The sequence below is a fragment of the Chrysemys picta genome, chromosome 3, assembly GCF_011386835.1.
Source record: "Chrysemys picta bellii isolate R12L10 chromosome 3, ASM1138683v2, whole genome shotgun sequence".
Lineage (NCBI taxonomy): Eukaryota > Metazoa > Chordata > Testudines > Emydidae > Chrysemys > Chrysemys picta.
Genome location: NC_088793.1, coordinates 126,458,681 through 126,475,775, shown reverse-complemented (window position 1 = coordinate 126,475,775; position 17,095 = coordinate 126,458,681).

Below are 17,095 nucleotides of genomic sequence, written 5' to 3'. Positions count from 1 at the left end.
AATTTGATTAATATAACCTATAAATGTTGTATATTTATTATATATGTTATAAAAGTTATAAACATTATAAATGTTATATATTTATTATAAATGCTTATAGTTCCACAGAAGGTTTTTATTTGATTCACTTTCATATCAATATTGTTTTATATTTATATGTACGTGTCTTTGATAAGGTACAATTTCATATGCTAGCAAATTAAAATATATATATATTGTGGTCCAAACATATAGTGGTGGTCCATGTTTACACAATTGGTGGGGACTTAAAACATGCAATGACACATGTGAGAGCAGTGACATTTTTGAAATGCACTTTGTAGGAATCTGTTCACCAGATATGAAGCAACCTTGTGTAGCTGCCTCAAAACCATCCTCTTCTAAAGGACGTCCAAATAATTGTGAGCCCGGTCATCAGGTGTGGTGCTGAAGAGGTTAGGTATGTGATTACCTGTTGAAGTTTAGCCTATTTATTTAAACAAGTTTCAAAAGCCTCTTGAACTTGAATGAAGTGCAGTTTCATATTTTCTCCAGCAACAATGACACTCAGGAGGAGTCCTGATAAATGAATTTGCTAAAGAGGTAGCTAACTGTTTAAATAATGCCCCATGAAACTTGTTTGCTGCTCTATAAACTTCTTGAAAAATCCCCCCCCCCAAAAATCCCAGCTTGATGTTTACTTTTGACCTTGACACAGTGAGCCCTTTGTAAGCAGTTTTTTAGCCCAAACCAAGGCCCAATCCATCTTCTGTCAGCAAAGGATACAGTGAAGAACTGACCCTTCATTCCTTAACACCTCAAACTCCCAATGACTGCGGTGGGAATATTCAGAATGCAGGACAGGGCCCTAAGCAAGCTTGTTTTATTTTCCTTCATTCACAATCCAGACCCGTTTGTTCATTTCAACACAAACAGCAGGAAAACAGCAACAGACCTCCCTGTGTGGTCAGCTTTAGTCAATCAAACAACAGCTCTCCAGCACACCTGTCACATACACAGGGCATTTGTTATTCCAGTTAACCCCCAAAGTCCCACCAAACATTGTTTCATTGCATGTGTGGTAGGATGGATGGGACAGTCTAAAATTGGTTCTGAAGTTCCTAGGCTCTGACTGGTCCCTAGCAATAAGGAAATGTATAATAATTATTACTATTGCATGGATATGAATCACATTTGATACTCTAATTAGAGCCTGTGTAATGAAATCTGCCATCAGGCAAAATTCACCAAGCAGTTTCAGATGAATTTGGGTTGAATTTTGAGCATGTCGGAGCCAGATATCAAGCAGAGCCTGAAAAAATTGTGATTATAAACCAGGAAAAACTTGGGTGTGAATTTCAGTTTGAGTCAGTGGCACTGCTATGGGTACCCGCATGGCCCCACAGTATGCCAACATTTTTATTGCTGACTTAGAACAACGCTTCCTCAGCTCTTGTCCCCTGGCGCCCCTCCTCTACTTACACTACATTGATTACCTCTTCATTATATGGACCCACGGGAAGGAGGCCATTGAAGAATTCCATCTGGATTTCAACAATTTCCACCCCACCATCAACCTCAGCCTGGACCAGTCCACACAAGAGATCCACTTCCTGGACACTACAGTGCAAATAAGTGATGGTCACATAAACACCATCCTATATCGGAAACCTACTGACCACTATACTTACCTACATGCCTCCAGCTTCCATCCAGGACACATCACACGATCCATTGTCTACAGCCAAGCCCTAAGATACAACCACAATTGCTCCAATCCCTCAGACAGAGACAAACACCTACAAGATCTCTATCAAGCATTCTTAAAACTACAATACCCACCTGGGGAAGTGAGGAAACAGATTGACAGAGCAAGACGGGTACCCAGAAGTCACCTACTACAGGACAGGGCCAACAAGGAAAATAACAGAATGCCTCTGGCCATCATGTACAGCCCACAGCTAAAACCTCTCCAGCACATCATCAACAATCTACAACCTATCCTGGAAAACAATCCCCAACTCTCACAGACCTTGGGAGGCAGGCCAGTCCTCGCTTACAGACAGCCTCCCAACCTGAAGCAAATACTCACCAGCAACTACACACCACACCACAGAAACACTAACCCAGGAACCAATCCCTGTAACAAACCCCGTTGCCTTCTCTGTCCCCATATCTACTCTAGTGACACCATCATAGGACCCAACCACACCAGCCACACCATCAGGGGCTACTAATGTGATATATGTCACAAGTGCCAGCAATGCCCCTCTGCCATCTACATTGGCCAAACCGGACAATCTCTACGTAAAAGGATAAATGCACACAAATCAGACATCAGGAATGGTACCATGCAAAAGCCAGTAGGAGAACACTTCAATCTCCCTGGACATTCAATAACAGATTTAAAAGTAGCCATTCTTCAACAAAAAGCCTTCAAAAACAGACTTCAAAGAGAAACTGCAGAGCTACAATTCATTTGCAAACTTAACACCATCAATTTGGGCTTGAACAGGGACTGGGGGTGGCTGGCTCACTACACAAGCAACTTTCCTTCTCTTGGTATTGACACCTCCTCATAAATTACTGGGAGTGGACCACATCCACCCTGACTGAATTGGCCTTCAGCATTGGTTCTCCACTTGTAAGGTAACTCCCTTCTCTTCATGTGCCAATATATATTTATGCCTGTATCCGTAATTTACACTCCATGCATCCGAAGAAGTGTTTTTTTTACCCACGAAAGCTTATGCCCAAATAAATCTGTTAGTCTTTAAGGTGCCACCGGACTCCTCGTTGTTTTTTAGTTTGGGTTTTGCAGTTTGGTCCAGGGACTGAAAGCTAGATTCACGGAGTGTGAACTCACAAGAACTGAAATCTGGATTAAAAAACCCCATTGTTTGGTACATTTCTGAAACTGAACTCTTCAACATGAGGGCATTAAAGAAATCAACATCTTGTTCTCCAGAAGCAAAAAAATCCATGGAACTGCCCCCATCAACACCACCAGATTTATCAGTCATTTCATATGTTAATAAAAGGACAATTTAAAAAATAAAGATTCAGAGCATTTTGTTTTTAAACATATTAGGCCTTCATCCTGCAAAGAGTTACGCATATGTGTACTGTGAGTAGTTCCACTGATTTCAATGGGGCTACTCATATAAAATACATGCATAAGTCTTTGCAGGATCAGGGCCCTAGAGAGATGGGCAACTCTGGGTGTCAATGGGGCACTAAATCTGCTGTGAAAAATTATATTGACAAAGTTTCTTCCCCCCACCAAGTATTAAACAGTAACTATCAAAAATAACTTTTCTGCTTATAACAATACTTCAATAAAAATGTATTTTAGTTTTAATTGAAGAGTGGTGAGAAAAGATAAACTCATTTAAAACAATAGGGTTGTATATTTGTATTTAACACTATTTAAATGCTAAATGATGTATTTTTAATTTATAAGGGGGCGGGGTCGCACGCAGATGCTTGCTGTGTGAAAGGGGTCGCCAATACAAAAAGTTTGAGAACCACTGGGCTAAAACAAATGTCATCTTAGCAATTTGGCAATTCTTGGATGTGATCCTTGGTACACAGTGGCAAGTATTTTCCCACTAGCACAAGCTTGCCAGTTTTCATGTAATTTATTGTCTCTTTGATCTCCAACTCCACCTGGGCTTAATTGGATCAAGAACATACAATTGCAGACACTTTTAGGGGTCCTATTGGGCTCTGGGTTAAAATGGACTATTATTAAAGTGTTCTGGGATCCACATGGGCTGTAGTCACATTGAGGCAGCTCAACTTATTGAAAACCTCTTCATATCTTTCCCTTGTGTAGGAAGATACCCATCACTGCATCCAACTGACTTTAAATAAGGTACAGCCATAGCAGCTGGATGTGGAATTTAGGAATGAGAAAGAGCAGCCACATGTGAAAGTTTGAGACAAGTGTTGGAAAAAAATTATACCATTCCGATTCCATGCGGGGGGGGGGGCGGGGGGAGGCTATAAAATAGCTTTTTTCATGGTTTGGAAAATGTTTTGAGCAGTATGTATTTTTTTTTCTGGGGAAGCAGCATGGATCGAGACCCTTTGCATAAGCTTTGGACATTTTTGTAGAGCAGCTTTGCTAACGCTCTAAAAACTGCAGTGCTGGACTATAACCCATTCTCACAGAACATGTTTCATTTGGTCACACTGCAGTTACATCAAGAGCCACACTATCAGCCAGTAGCTCTACCTCATCTTACATTCTTGCTGTACCTTACCAGGGGCCAAATCCTGAGATCCTTTTGCAGACAAAACTCCCCCTGAGGTGAGATTAACTCCAAAAGCTCTGCAGATGAATATAATCATTGGCTCCAATTCAGCCTGTGTTTGAGGTGAATTCTGGTGGCATAAACTCAGTTGAAGGTCCCCAATGGCAGAAAGACTGCTGCAGGGCATTTATAGCCACTTTCCAACATTGCAACTTTCTTGCTAACCAGTGTGGACACTGCAGGAGGCCAGCATAGTGTTTAAAGTGGGCAATGTTTGGCAGGAAACCTGTAGCCAAATTGTGCAGGAGATGTGGTCTAGGCCTTAGAACAAAGGACTGCAAGTCAGGATTCAAATTCCATTCCCCACTCGCCACCAGCTCTCTGCATGGCCTTAATTTCTGTGAGCTTCTATTTTCAATCTGTAAAATGGGGACATTAATATGGAGGGGGCTTATTTAATTAATGTTTGCAAAGTACTTTACAATAAAAGTCAGTGCAGAAGTGCAAATTATTATATTTGGTGTTGATATTTTGCATTTCAAAGGCTTACAGTATTCTGAGCTATTGTCACATTTTAATCTTTACAACATTTTAAGTGTGAGGGAGATACACTATTTTAATTTTAAAAATCAGACCTATTGGTTGAATAAAATAAACCCTTCAGAGAAGGCCTGAGCTTTTGCGCATGCAGAAATGACAGTGGGCATTTGAACTTGTCTCTCTATGTGTTTGAGGATTTATTTTCTTTTCTTTTTTAAACGAGATGAGAAAGCAAGGTTTAAGATTCCACTTCACACATTTTCAGATTCTAGGGAGATTTTACTCCAAACAGTAATTGTTTGGCTTGCTGCTACATGGGTCAGGTGTGAGGTGACCCTGTTAGTCTGGATTCCTGCTGTGCAAACTTTAAACCCCGTTGGTAGGAATGTTTAGCTTGCTACAGAGATGTCTTGTATTTGAGTATAAATCGCTGTATGAAATGACAAAATATAAGACACTAAAAAAATTTCATGCTGCTATTTGCTAACTTGCTATTTTAATTTTATGTTGGGTGGGATTTTCTCCACTGGTCTTCTCCCGCTCTCTCCTTCTCTTCCTGCATTCCCCTTCTCACTCTGCTTAGGACTTTTTATCTCACATTCCTAATTTGATAAGATCCTTAGGCCTCATCTAATTCCCACTTATGTGAATGGAAAGACTCCCATGGAATCAGAGGAGTTTAGATCATGTTCTTTCTCCTCTCCTTCCCACTAATCACAACTACATGGGGTGTTGTTTCTCATTCCTTAACTATGCAATAGACATTGCAAAAAAGTCCTGGATTGTGAATGGAGGAACAAGTCACATGACAGTACAGGTAATTACCACTACTGAATAGAGAGGAACTTCTTTTCAAGTAGATGACCTCATAAGAATTGAACAGAACAATAAAGCACTACTCCAGATATAGGGGAAGAGCGTTGCCTAGTGATATTTAAAGCCCATTGTAATAATCTACTGTGGCAAACATATAACACATACATTCATTCTAAACATATATTTTATCTGAGGTGAAAGGAAACTTTTAGAGACTGGAGCCCATTTAGATCTAGTTTCCATGGCAAGAAGATGGAAGCTTCTTTAATAACTAGTTGGGTTTAATTAGGAAAATACTTTCTCATACAATATTCCCGCTATGCAGTACTTGAGTTTTGCTTGAGGAACAACTGAACCAAGGACTTCCAGATTTTGGGTCCAACTACCTTAGGACATCTACAAATGTAACAGGCACCTTCAAACCTGGGATGGGAAATGGTGCAGAGTGCGATCCCAGAACATGGCATCCTGTGTTGCGACACTGCAATCACCTCGCCTCAGTTCCCCCCTTGGTTCTGCAGTTAACTCACACACAGCCAGGAGTTTTTGTAAACATAACATTCTTCCTCTGAGGGTCTGATTGATCGATTCCTCACAAAAGAAACATACAGTTTCTTATGGCCCTTCCAGGCTTAGTCCCTTCCTTCCTCAGAGTTTCCTCACTTGGCTTTTCAGTTCCTCTGAGCAGGGGAGCTCTGCCAATCCAACTCCAGCCCTAGGCCTCTCTGGTGAGACTTTCCCCTAAGTCTCTTCTTAGCCCCTGGTTCCTAGGCTCAAACTCACTCTGCCGTTGCGGCAGGGTCTCCCCAACCCTCCTTCTTTAGGCTGTGCTTGAACGTTGGCAGGCTTCTCCAACCCACCATCAATCTGTCAATCACCTTCAGCCTCAGCCTGGCTCAACCACAGGAGACCCTCTATGGGGGTCTCTCCCAACTCTAGGCTTTCCCGACTGAGCTAAGAGCACTCTTTTGTAGTCCCCACCAGGTAGTCACTTTCATAGTTTCACAGAGTTTAAGACCAGAAGGGATCCTTAGAACATCCAGTCTGAGCTGCTGTATATCACAATTAAATTTCACCCAGTTACCCCTGCATTGGGCCTAATAACTTGTTTGACTGAAGCATATTTTCCAAATTGGGATTCAGTCTTGACTGAAGACATCAGGAGATGGAGGATCAACCACTTCCCTTGGTGATTGCTTCCAGGGATCAGTTACCCTCACTGTTAAAAATTTCTGATTGAAATTTGTCTGGCTTCAGCTTTCAGCCATTGGTTCTTGTTTTGCCTTTCTTTGCTAGATTAACGAGCCCTTTACTACCTGGTATTTTCTTCCCAAGATGGTACTTATGCACTGTAATCAAGTCACAGCTCAACCTTTTTTTGATACGCTAAATGGACTGAGTACTTTAAGTGCTTGTCTACATGAACACTTAGTTCACAGCAAGATGAGGTGTGAATCTACCCTGGACTAGCCTGCCCCATAGTATCTGTGTGGACCCTGCTGCCCTGCACCAACAGTTCCTTGATCTACCCTTCTTTGAAACGGGGACTAGATCAACGCTCACGAGGGAATTGTTTTGGTGCATGGCAGCAAGGTCCATACGGACAGTTAAAGCACAGCAGGCTAGTGTGAGGTAGGTTTACACCCCAGCTTGCTGTAACTTAAGCATTTGTGTAGCCAAGCCCTAAGTCTCTCTCACTATAAGGCATTGTCTCCAGGCCTCAGATCATTTTTGTGGTTCTTTCTGCACCTGCTCCAATTTTTCAACATTATTTTTAAAATGTGGACACCAAAACTGTACACAGTATTCCAATACTGGTCTTACCAGTCTTATACAGAGGTAAACTCACCTCCCTACTCCTATTTGCTACTCCTCTGTTTATACATCCAGGAAACACATTAGCCTTTTTGCTACAGCATCATACCGGGAGCTTCTGTTCAGTTGCTTGTTCACTATGACTCCTAGATTCTTTGAGTCACTGCTTTCCAGGATACAGTCCCCCATTTTGTAGGTATGGCCCTGCATTCCGTGTGGAAATGCATTGTGTTTGAATGGGCCCAGGTTACCAGGTGATCCAAATTGCTCCATATAAATGCCTTGTCCTCATCATTATTTACCACTCTGTCAGCCTCAAATTTTATCAGCAGTGATTTTATATTTACTTCCAGATCAAAATATTGAGCACCATTGGCCCTAGAACTGATCCCTGCAGAACCCCACTAGAAACACCCCCATTTGATGATGATTCACCATTGACAACTGGCAGTTAGCCAGTATTAATCAATTTAATGTGTGCTCTATTGACATTGTATAGCAGTAATTTTTTAATCAGAATATCATGTGGTACTAAGTCACAAACTTCAGAAACGCCTAAGTATATTATATCTATGCAGTCACCTTTATGAACCAAACTTGTTATCTCATTAAAGAATGAAATTAGGTTTGTCTGACAAGACCTATTTTCCATAAAAACATGTTGACTGACATTAATTACATTCCTATCCTTTAATTCTTTATCACTTGAATCCCATATCAGCTTTTCCATTATTTTGCCAGGAACTGATGTCAGGCTAACCGGAGTAGAGTTACCCAGGTCATCCCGCTTGCCCTTTTTTGAATATTGGTACAACATTCTTCCAGCCTTCTGGAATTTCCCTGGTATTCCAAGATTTATTAAAAGTGAACATCTGCAGGTCAGAGATCTCCCCAGGCAATTCTTTTAGGAATCCGGAGTACCAAGTTATCCAGGCTTGCTGATTTTAAAATGTTTATCCCTAGTAGATATTGCCTAACATCTTCCTCAGTTCATAGAAATGAGATCATAGAATATCAGGGTTGGAAGGGATCTCAGGAGGTCATCTAGCCCAACCTCCTGCTCACTAATGGACTGGAAGATACTCCATCATCCTCATATGATTCAAGTATACTATCCTATTTCTTTCCAAATATGGAACAGAAATATTTATTGAACACTTCTGTGGTTTCTGCATCATTAACAGTTTTACCATCTATATTTGGTAATGGTCCGATACCATTGCTAGTATTTCTTTTGTTTCGAATATCCTTAAAACCCCCTTCTTATTGTCCTTAACCCTGCTAGCCATGGATTTTTTCCCTGATGTTTTTAGCTTCTCTTATTGATTTTCTGCTCTCCATAATCTCTAACATATCAATTACTATTTCCCCCTTTCCTCATGTGTTATATATTGTTTTTTATTTCTAATCGCTATTGTCATTTCACAACTGAATCAGGATAGGCTTTTTAGCCAACGTTGTTCTCTTTCTTCATTTTGGAATCATGGCGTTTTGGACATCTAGTAAACTCTTCTTAATGAGCTCCCAATTTTCATTGGCATTTTTCTGTCTAAATTTTTCCTCCCAATTTTGCTCATAATTTTCCTTAGCTTTGGGAAATTAGCCCTTCTGCAGCACCAAGTATATATATATTACTGGTTGTGACTGTCCTCTGTTTCCCCATATTGAATGTAATCAAGTCAAGATCACTGGTCCCTAGGCAATCACCAACTTTTCTGTTCAGTTATTAATTAATCTTTGTCTGTAATCATGTGATCCAAAATACAGTTACCGCATGTTGGGGGCAATTCTTTTTGTGTTAGTCAGCCATCTATAATTTTCAGAAACTCTAATGATATTTTACTGCTGGATCCATGAGATCACCAGCATGTCTCCCAAACTGAAGTCCCCCGTAACAACTGGTGTTTAACGAATAATTTATCCTTTTCACTGGTTTGATTCAGTGGTCTGCAACAGACTTCCACTGGTATCCCCTCCTGGGCTTTGTGAATTAGCACATTGATCCATATGCATTCAACATCCTATGGTCCGAAGTTATCAATAACATTGAACAGGTACCAGTGTCTTTAATGCAGAGTGCTCCCACCCCCGATCTTTTATCCACTCAATTCTTCCTGAACAGGTTATAACAGAGATTTTAACATTCCAATCATGCAAATCATCCCACCAGCTTTCAGTAACACCAATTATATCCAATTTCTTCTTATAAATGAGAATTTCCAATGCCTCTTGCTTGTTACCAAGACTTCTAGCATTGGTATAGAAGCACCTGAAAAATACATTCTCCTCACATTCTGTCACACCAATTCAATTTGCTCATGACATGCTGAGGTTGAATTTGTACTACATTTACCTTCTTAGCACCCTCCCTTTATGTTGCTAGTTTAAGGACACGTGACTCAGGCACCTCCTTCAGCTTGGTCAAGTGATCCTTTCCTGAACTACCTGTTCTTAAAGGGCCATGCCTTGGACAGGGTTAGCTAGCCCTGAGCCCCCTACCCTTAAAAGGGATAGGTCACCCCCTTACAAGGAAGTTCAGTAGGATATAACTGAGCTGTTGTCTTTAAGAGGGAGCGTAAGATAACGTCACCCTTGCTCCACACATCTAGGTAATATCCAAACCCTGTTGCTTCTTCCTTCTCAACTTTCCGAGATCCATCATTTTCTTTCCACCCCCACAGCCAAATCTCTTGTTCCAGAGCCTCATTTTATCGCACCTTAATTACTGCAACATCCTCCTCTCTGGTCCCTCAAAAACACACTCTATCCCCCTTCAATCCTTATACAATGCAGCCAATAAACACATCTTCCTTGCCAGCCTATTTTATCATGCAACTTTCCTTTCACATCCCTCCACTGGCTCCTCATTCAATGTCACATCAAATTTAAGCTTCTTGTCACCACTACAGCTGGTCAGCATTTTTCAAAGTTCACAATTTCGATGATACTTTCCTTGATGAAAAAACTGGTTGAAATTTTTGTAGAGATTACGTCTCATTTTTCAACTGGCTGTAGTCACCCCTTTCAAAGCTCTCTGTATATCTGCCCATCTCTACTTATCCGCCATTGGAAAGCACTGTGTTGCCCCCCATGCCCTCCACTCTGCTAGTGCTCCCATCCTTTTCTGCCCATTTGTCAGTCTCTCACACAATCTCTTTTATGCCTACATCCAGATAGCTTCCCATGTACAACCTCCTTGAGCTCGCCTGCAAAGCCCCTATCCTGTCCACATTTAAGTCCCTCTTAGAGACTCACTTCTGCCATGTCACAGTGAATCATACTGACTCGTACGGAAGACAGATTGGTCAAGTCTATATCCTGACTTCACCCCCCATTCAATCTTACTCAAGTCAAGAGCAGGCCGTGGCTCATGATAACAGGTATTATCATTTATTAATGTCATTTATTTGCTGCATGCTGACAGTGTCCTTAACACTGTCTATAAGGAGGAAGACACCATCCCTGTTTCAAAAAGATCGTCATTTACATCATTACCTTTCGGAAAACCCACGACTTCAGCTGAAGTCAGTGGGAGGTGCAGGTGCTCAGCATGTCTGAAAATCTGGCTGAGAAGGTACTGAGTTGTATCGCATGATATACATCACATGTTGTAATATGTAACATGCATGTTATGTGGGGAACTCACATGTCAGAAATGTAGAGAGAAAGCTGTGGGGGGGGGGTGTTTGTTCTTAGGTAGTTACCAGCCTCAGTGCAGTGGCAAGGGCTAGGCTGGAGTTGCTTGCCAGGAGACACATTTTCACTTGCACCCTTCTTTATTCCAAATGAATAAATGCATGGAGGGTATCTGCTGCTGCATCACAGTAGGGCATGTATGTTTTGCTAATTAATACTTTTGTCTTGGGAGTGAAATAGGAAAATCCTGAAGTAGACTTTGGTTCCCATTATAAATGGCGTATGGAAACATCCCAGGCTCAGTGGGTAGTAATACCAGGGCTACCACTTTGTCATAGGACATCCTGTGTTTGCAGCTGATAAAATTACCAGTGGATAAATCAATTTATCTTTCCTGGCACTGTTGTAGCTGATGGATGGGTAAGTGTTTGCAGGAGTCATGAGCTGGTGAAGGGTATGGTTCACTGACTGCCTAAGTCACTTTGAAGCTCTGGCACATCTCCAGATGTCACACACGTCAGTTACAATAATTAGATCACTGTGACAGTTCAGTGCAAGAGGTTGAATCTGTGCAGTCTGTCTCTGTTCTGGAAATTCATCCTTTTGAAAGCTGCTTCCTTCGGTAACACACTTCCTTGCCTCTCAGCATTGCTGCTGCTGCCTTCAGCTTACCTCCTGGGAGGGTGGGGCTGAGGGGGTCAAGTTTGTGCAGGGCCATTGCATTCAGGAAATGTCTCTGTTCTTCCACTGAGAAAATCTGCATTTCTCTGAAGATCATGGACTCCTCTGAAGTGTTTTTTTTTAACCTTGAGGAAAAGGGAGATGTATTTTTCATATTAATATCAATGAAATAATTAAAATGCATGAAACCATTAGGATTCCTATCCAGCTCTATCGTGTGTCCTCATCACTTATCAGCTTGCAAATTTCCTTCAAGGCATCCAACAATTGCATAGCCCACATTACGAGTAAAAAGCCCTTAAAGACAAATCTAAGGCTTGTATTGCTTGTGTTCAGCAGCAACATTGCACAATCCTTCTGAACAACAGCGTTCTTTTCAACTTCTTCAGCAGGGAGCATATCCATTGCTTAGCCAGTTCCACAGGGAAGAGGGGTAGTAAATAATTCATTAAAATACTCCTTTCCCTTTCACTGACACAATCATTCACAAGAGACAAAATCTTCCCTTACCTGACTGTGCAAGTTTCCTTTTGTCTTGCAAAGTTTAAATCAGCTCTGATCGGAAAGGGCTGTATCTACGCTTATGGAAGAGACATTCAGGATGGACAGACGTACTGATGACTGGCAAGCTTGTCTTTAACACACGCAGTTGATGCTGCTGGTGTGGGATCATTCCACTCAAGTGTTAGGAAAGCTGGCACTGTGCCCACTCACAGCTGGGTATTCTACCCGCCTACCAGGACAAATGGTCAAGCCCACAAAATGAGTTTAGATGGGAAGGTTTAATCATAATGGAAGCACCATCTGTTCCATAGAAAGACCCTTGTCTGTGGCAACATTGAGACACTGATGTTCTTAACATATGATTACATATGTTGACATTTACACAAGAAAATAAATGGCAATGCCTACTGTAAACAGAGAGGGAGATGAAGAAAACTGGATTGCAAGTGATTGCTGGGCAGAAACAGTGTTTAGAGCAGAGGACTAACAGTCAGGATTCCTGGATTCTGTTCCCCACTCTGCCAATGACTTGCTGTGTAACCGTGGGAAAATCCTATGCCTCAGTTTACCAGTTAACCACTCTGTGCCTCAGTTTACTTATCTATAAAATATCACCTACCTACCTCACAAGGTATTGTGGGAATTAACTTCTGCAAATCACTTTGAGATCCTGGGGTGAAAAGAGGCATTATAAACATATATTTTGCCATGGCAAACCTTTTAAGAAAATGTGGAGTGCCTGCATGTATGTGGATAGATGCACAACCAGAATACACTTAAAACTGCCTGTCCCACCACAGAGGGGCACCTGCACTAGGCTAAACACAGTGGAGCCAGATTGAGAGCATCCAAAGGTCAGCCTGTTTACTTACCCTAAAAAATGAGCAAACAGCTATCCTGACTTCTTTCCCCCACAATGCATTTGAAATCCTCCCAGGAACAGCACAGAAGAATTTGAGACTTCATCTGTATTAGGCCTGAGCCTACTCCCATTGAAGTGAATGCCAAAACTCCCATTGACTTCAAGTCCAGGTCCTTTACTTGTTTCTGCATTTGGGAGTGTTCACATTCATTCATTCGTCAACCATGACTTGTCTGTCTGGGCTAGTATAGGTAAGTGACAAAAACAGAGAAAATGAGTCATTCTGCTCATCACAATTGTCAATGACTCAGTGGATAGATAGAACAATGAGCATGTTCTAAGCATCATGGTTGAGATTCTGGGGACATCAAGTTGTTGTCTTCTTGGCATAATTTCAGTTCTACTCCAAGGAAATCAACCAGGAAACCCATATTCCACAGATGGGTGTAGAAGGGGATGGGCCTTCATGCTTTGTGATGCAATGAACTTCAGGCAAGGTAATTAGAGTTTCTGTAGGAAAACTGATTTACATTTGCAGTTGAGCTGCAGAAACCAACAGAAAATTGAAACTTTGCAGTTGGAGCCATATAATTCGGAATATTTGCTAAATAACATGGTTAGGATGGTACAGCCATTTTAAACATAATGGGCCAGACTTGTGGATTTATTAGTCCATGAAAAGCAGTGGAGTTACAGCAAGGATTCATCTGGCCAATGGGCAAATTGTTCTTTCAGTTACACAAGTGCAACTCCAAGTGGGGTTCATAGATGAAACAGAACATAATTTGGTACAGACTGACTTCACATGGGTGTAAATGAGGCAGATTTTGGCTATAAAACAGCAAAAGCCCCATGAAGATGGGCCATGAGGCCATGCAGAGGGAAAATACTACACAGCTACATGGAATATTCCCCTTCTCTAGATAGCTGCTAACTTTCCCCCTTACAGACATTCCATGCCACATGGAAATAATTGGAGTGGCCATGGAGCAGTGAAAAGGAGTAAAGAAAAAACTCTCTCTTTTTTGTGGTGATGTCTACAAAAACTTGACAATGGTTATGCAGCAGCTGTGTTGAGATCACTGCCTATCTTGCTGACTGATATTGTCTCATTGTTCCCTTGTGCTTCACTGTCTGTCTGTTTCCCCTTGTTGTCTCTTGTCTTTTACTTACATGGTAAGCTTTTGGGGGCAGGGAGCATCTTTATGTTCTGTTTGTACAGCACCTAGGACAGTGAGGTCCTGGTTCATGACTGGAGCTCCTAAGCACTATGGTAATACAAATAAATATTGTGAGTGAGACCAGGTGATTGAGGTAACATCTTTTAATGGACCAATTTCTGTTGGTGGAAGAGACAAGCTTTGGACCTGTACAGAGCTCTTCTGCAGGTCATCTCATCCACCTTGTCTTTCAAATATCCTGGGACCAACACAGCTACAACAACACTGCAAACAATATTCTGAGCAGCATTCTCCCCACTGTATGGGTCCAAAGTTCTGTATAAAAATAGAGGATTAACTATTGCTGCAATTCCATGCTCATATTTAAGAGCCTTGTACCTCTGGTCAATAGTTAACATAGGTCCTTGATAGCCAGAATATAGGCTAGGGACCAAATGTGTAGAACCAATATAAGCTTGGTTCTACAGTGTGTCCTGTGGCTTGATCGCGATAGAGCATTGCATGCTGGGACCTAATGTTTCTGTGGATCACCTCTCTACAGTAAAGACTAAGTCAACTGCAATCTGCTCTATTTTATGCAAACCAGGTGCAAGCCTGAGGCTCTTGGTGAGTTGCCAATGAGGCCCTTGGCTGGACAAAGTTTGGGCATCCCTGACTGAGTGTTAATTGCCTGCTGTTTGTGACTGGCTTGCTGCCAGTGTTGGAATGAGCGTGGCGTCTTTGAAGCTGAAATACTGCTTTTTCCACTGATGAAGTGGGCTTTAGCCCACAAAAGCTTATGCCCAAATAAATTTGTTAGTCTCTTAGGTGCCACAAGTACTCCTCGTTCTTTTTGCTTTTATAAAATAATCATCTCGGTTCTATTTAGTGCCTTGCAACAGTTACATCTGTGCTGCTCTGTCTGTAGCATCTGCACATAAAGATGACCTTCTACAAAGCTTAATGTAGTAATATAAATACAGTGTATGTGACATTCAGGCTGCCTGTTCCAGTCTTGAGGTGGGAGGTTGTGCTAAATAGCAGCTCTTTCAGCAGCAACACTAACTTATGGCTTAACCCACTCATTTTCATAGACATATGTATTAAGTTGCTCTTGCGCTTCTGAACCGGGCTATATAAACCTGCACAGGCCTACAAGCGTCATCGTTGCATCTTGTGTATATAATAATAGTTCCAGCCAAGGATGTCTACGAGCTTTGTAGCTATTCAGTCTCACCACAGTCCTGTAAGACAGATGTGTTATTACCTCCATTTTACAGAGGAGGAAATGGAAGCAGTGAGGCCAATATTTTCAATCCTTAGTGCTTACAGCTAGGTATGGAAACCTGTACTCAAGTGACTAATCATAGGCACCTATGTTTAATAATTTTGGCTTAAATGACTCTGTAACCCAAAGTCACACCGGGGCACAGCTGGGCATAGAACTCAGACCTACTGACGCTAAGCCCTATGCCTTCACCCCAAGACCATCCTTCCATATTTGAGAATGGCTTCAGGGAGGAAGCATGTCTGGTAGCTAGAGCACAAGGCTTAGGGCTTGTCTGTATGGCGGTGTAGTGGGCGGCAAGCCGGGGTGTGACTCTACAGAGCACTATGGAGCTTTTAGTCTTTGGTAGGAGGGTCCCTGCAGCCAATTAGTGTGCGGCAGACTAGAGTGCTGGTGATTTACACCCCACCTGGATGTGCAATAAATCGCTCTGTAGACGTGTAGCATCAGAAGGTAGGGGCCCCCGATTCTTCCGCCACAAAATGCAAAGAACTAGCTTTGCCTTCGATGGGAGTTATTTGTGTAACCCTCCTGCCAAGTGTCATTAGCCAGGTTGAGATGATGTCTAGAGGTTCTGTTTATAATATATACAAAGATTGGCTCACTCTGCTGCTTAAAACCTTAGCCATTCCCAGGTTTTAGGAACCTGAGATGTAACCCCACTCATCTCTCTGGCGTCCTTGGGAATAGGAAACCACAAACACTTTTTATTTGGGAAAGGACACAATCATATATTGCCATAAAAATCATATTAGCAAAACTCAGACAATATATCAGGTGTATGTATGACTGACTTCCTGGTCTTAGTTATTAATTGCCCGTTTTTTTCCTTTGGCCCAGAATTATTACAAATGATGTAAATCCCATTCAGCTCTTGCTCATAAATTCATTAGACACAGGAGTTGTCACCATAGTCTCAGAGCACTACACAATGTCCTTGTGAAGCAGGGAAGTACTTTTACCTGCATTTGATGAATGGGGAACACAGAAAAGAGGCAATTCTTGCCCGGAAGTGCCAGTTTTCCCTCTTTTTTCTGGAGGCAGCTGCTTTCCCAGTAAGACTCTATTTGGGTCAAAATGTTACCTAGTTGCATAAATAATAAAATATAGCTTTGTCTTTTAAATTACAAATGCCACCTGGATTAAAAATTGCTTTGCTCTTCTAGAAGAAAAGATCATACTGGTATCCTCTGTCTTACATGTAAAAGACATGGGATGAAATACTGGCCTGGTAGTTTTGCTATTGACTGCATTGGCCAGGATTTCACCCAGGATTTTAATAATGATTGTATATTATGGGTTGAATGACCTTTGTTTGGTGGTTAGTGTTTTTAGGGAAGGGTCTTGTGATGCAGTGTGTTATCCTTTGGTGGACTTCAGCTCTTCCAAGCTTCATGGTTTGTAGGAGTACATGAATGCACTGCTGTCCTAAGCAAGGCAGATCTGCTCCACTTCAGCTGATGACATTCCAGAACAAGGAAGGTCTTCTGGTAAGGACACTGGATTGGGACTTGAGAAATGTGAGTGCAATTCATGTTTCGATCACATGCTTCCT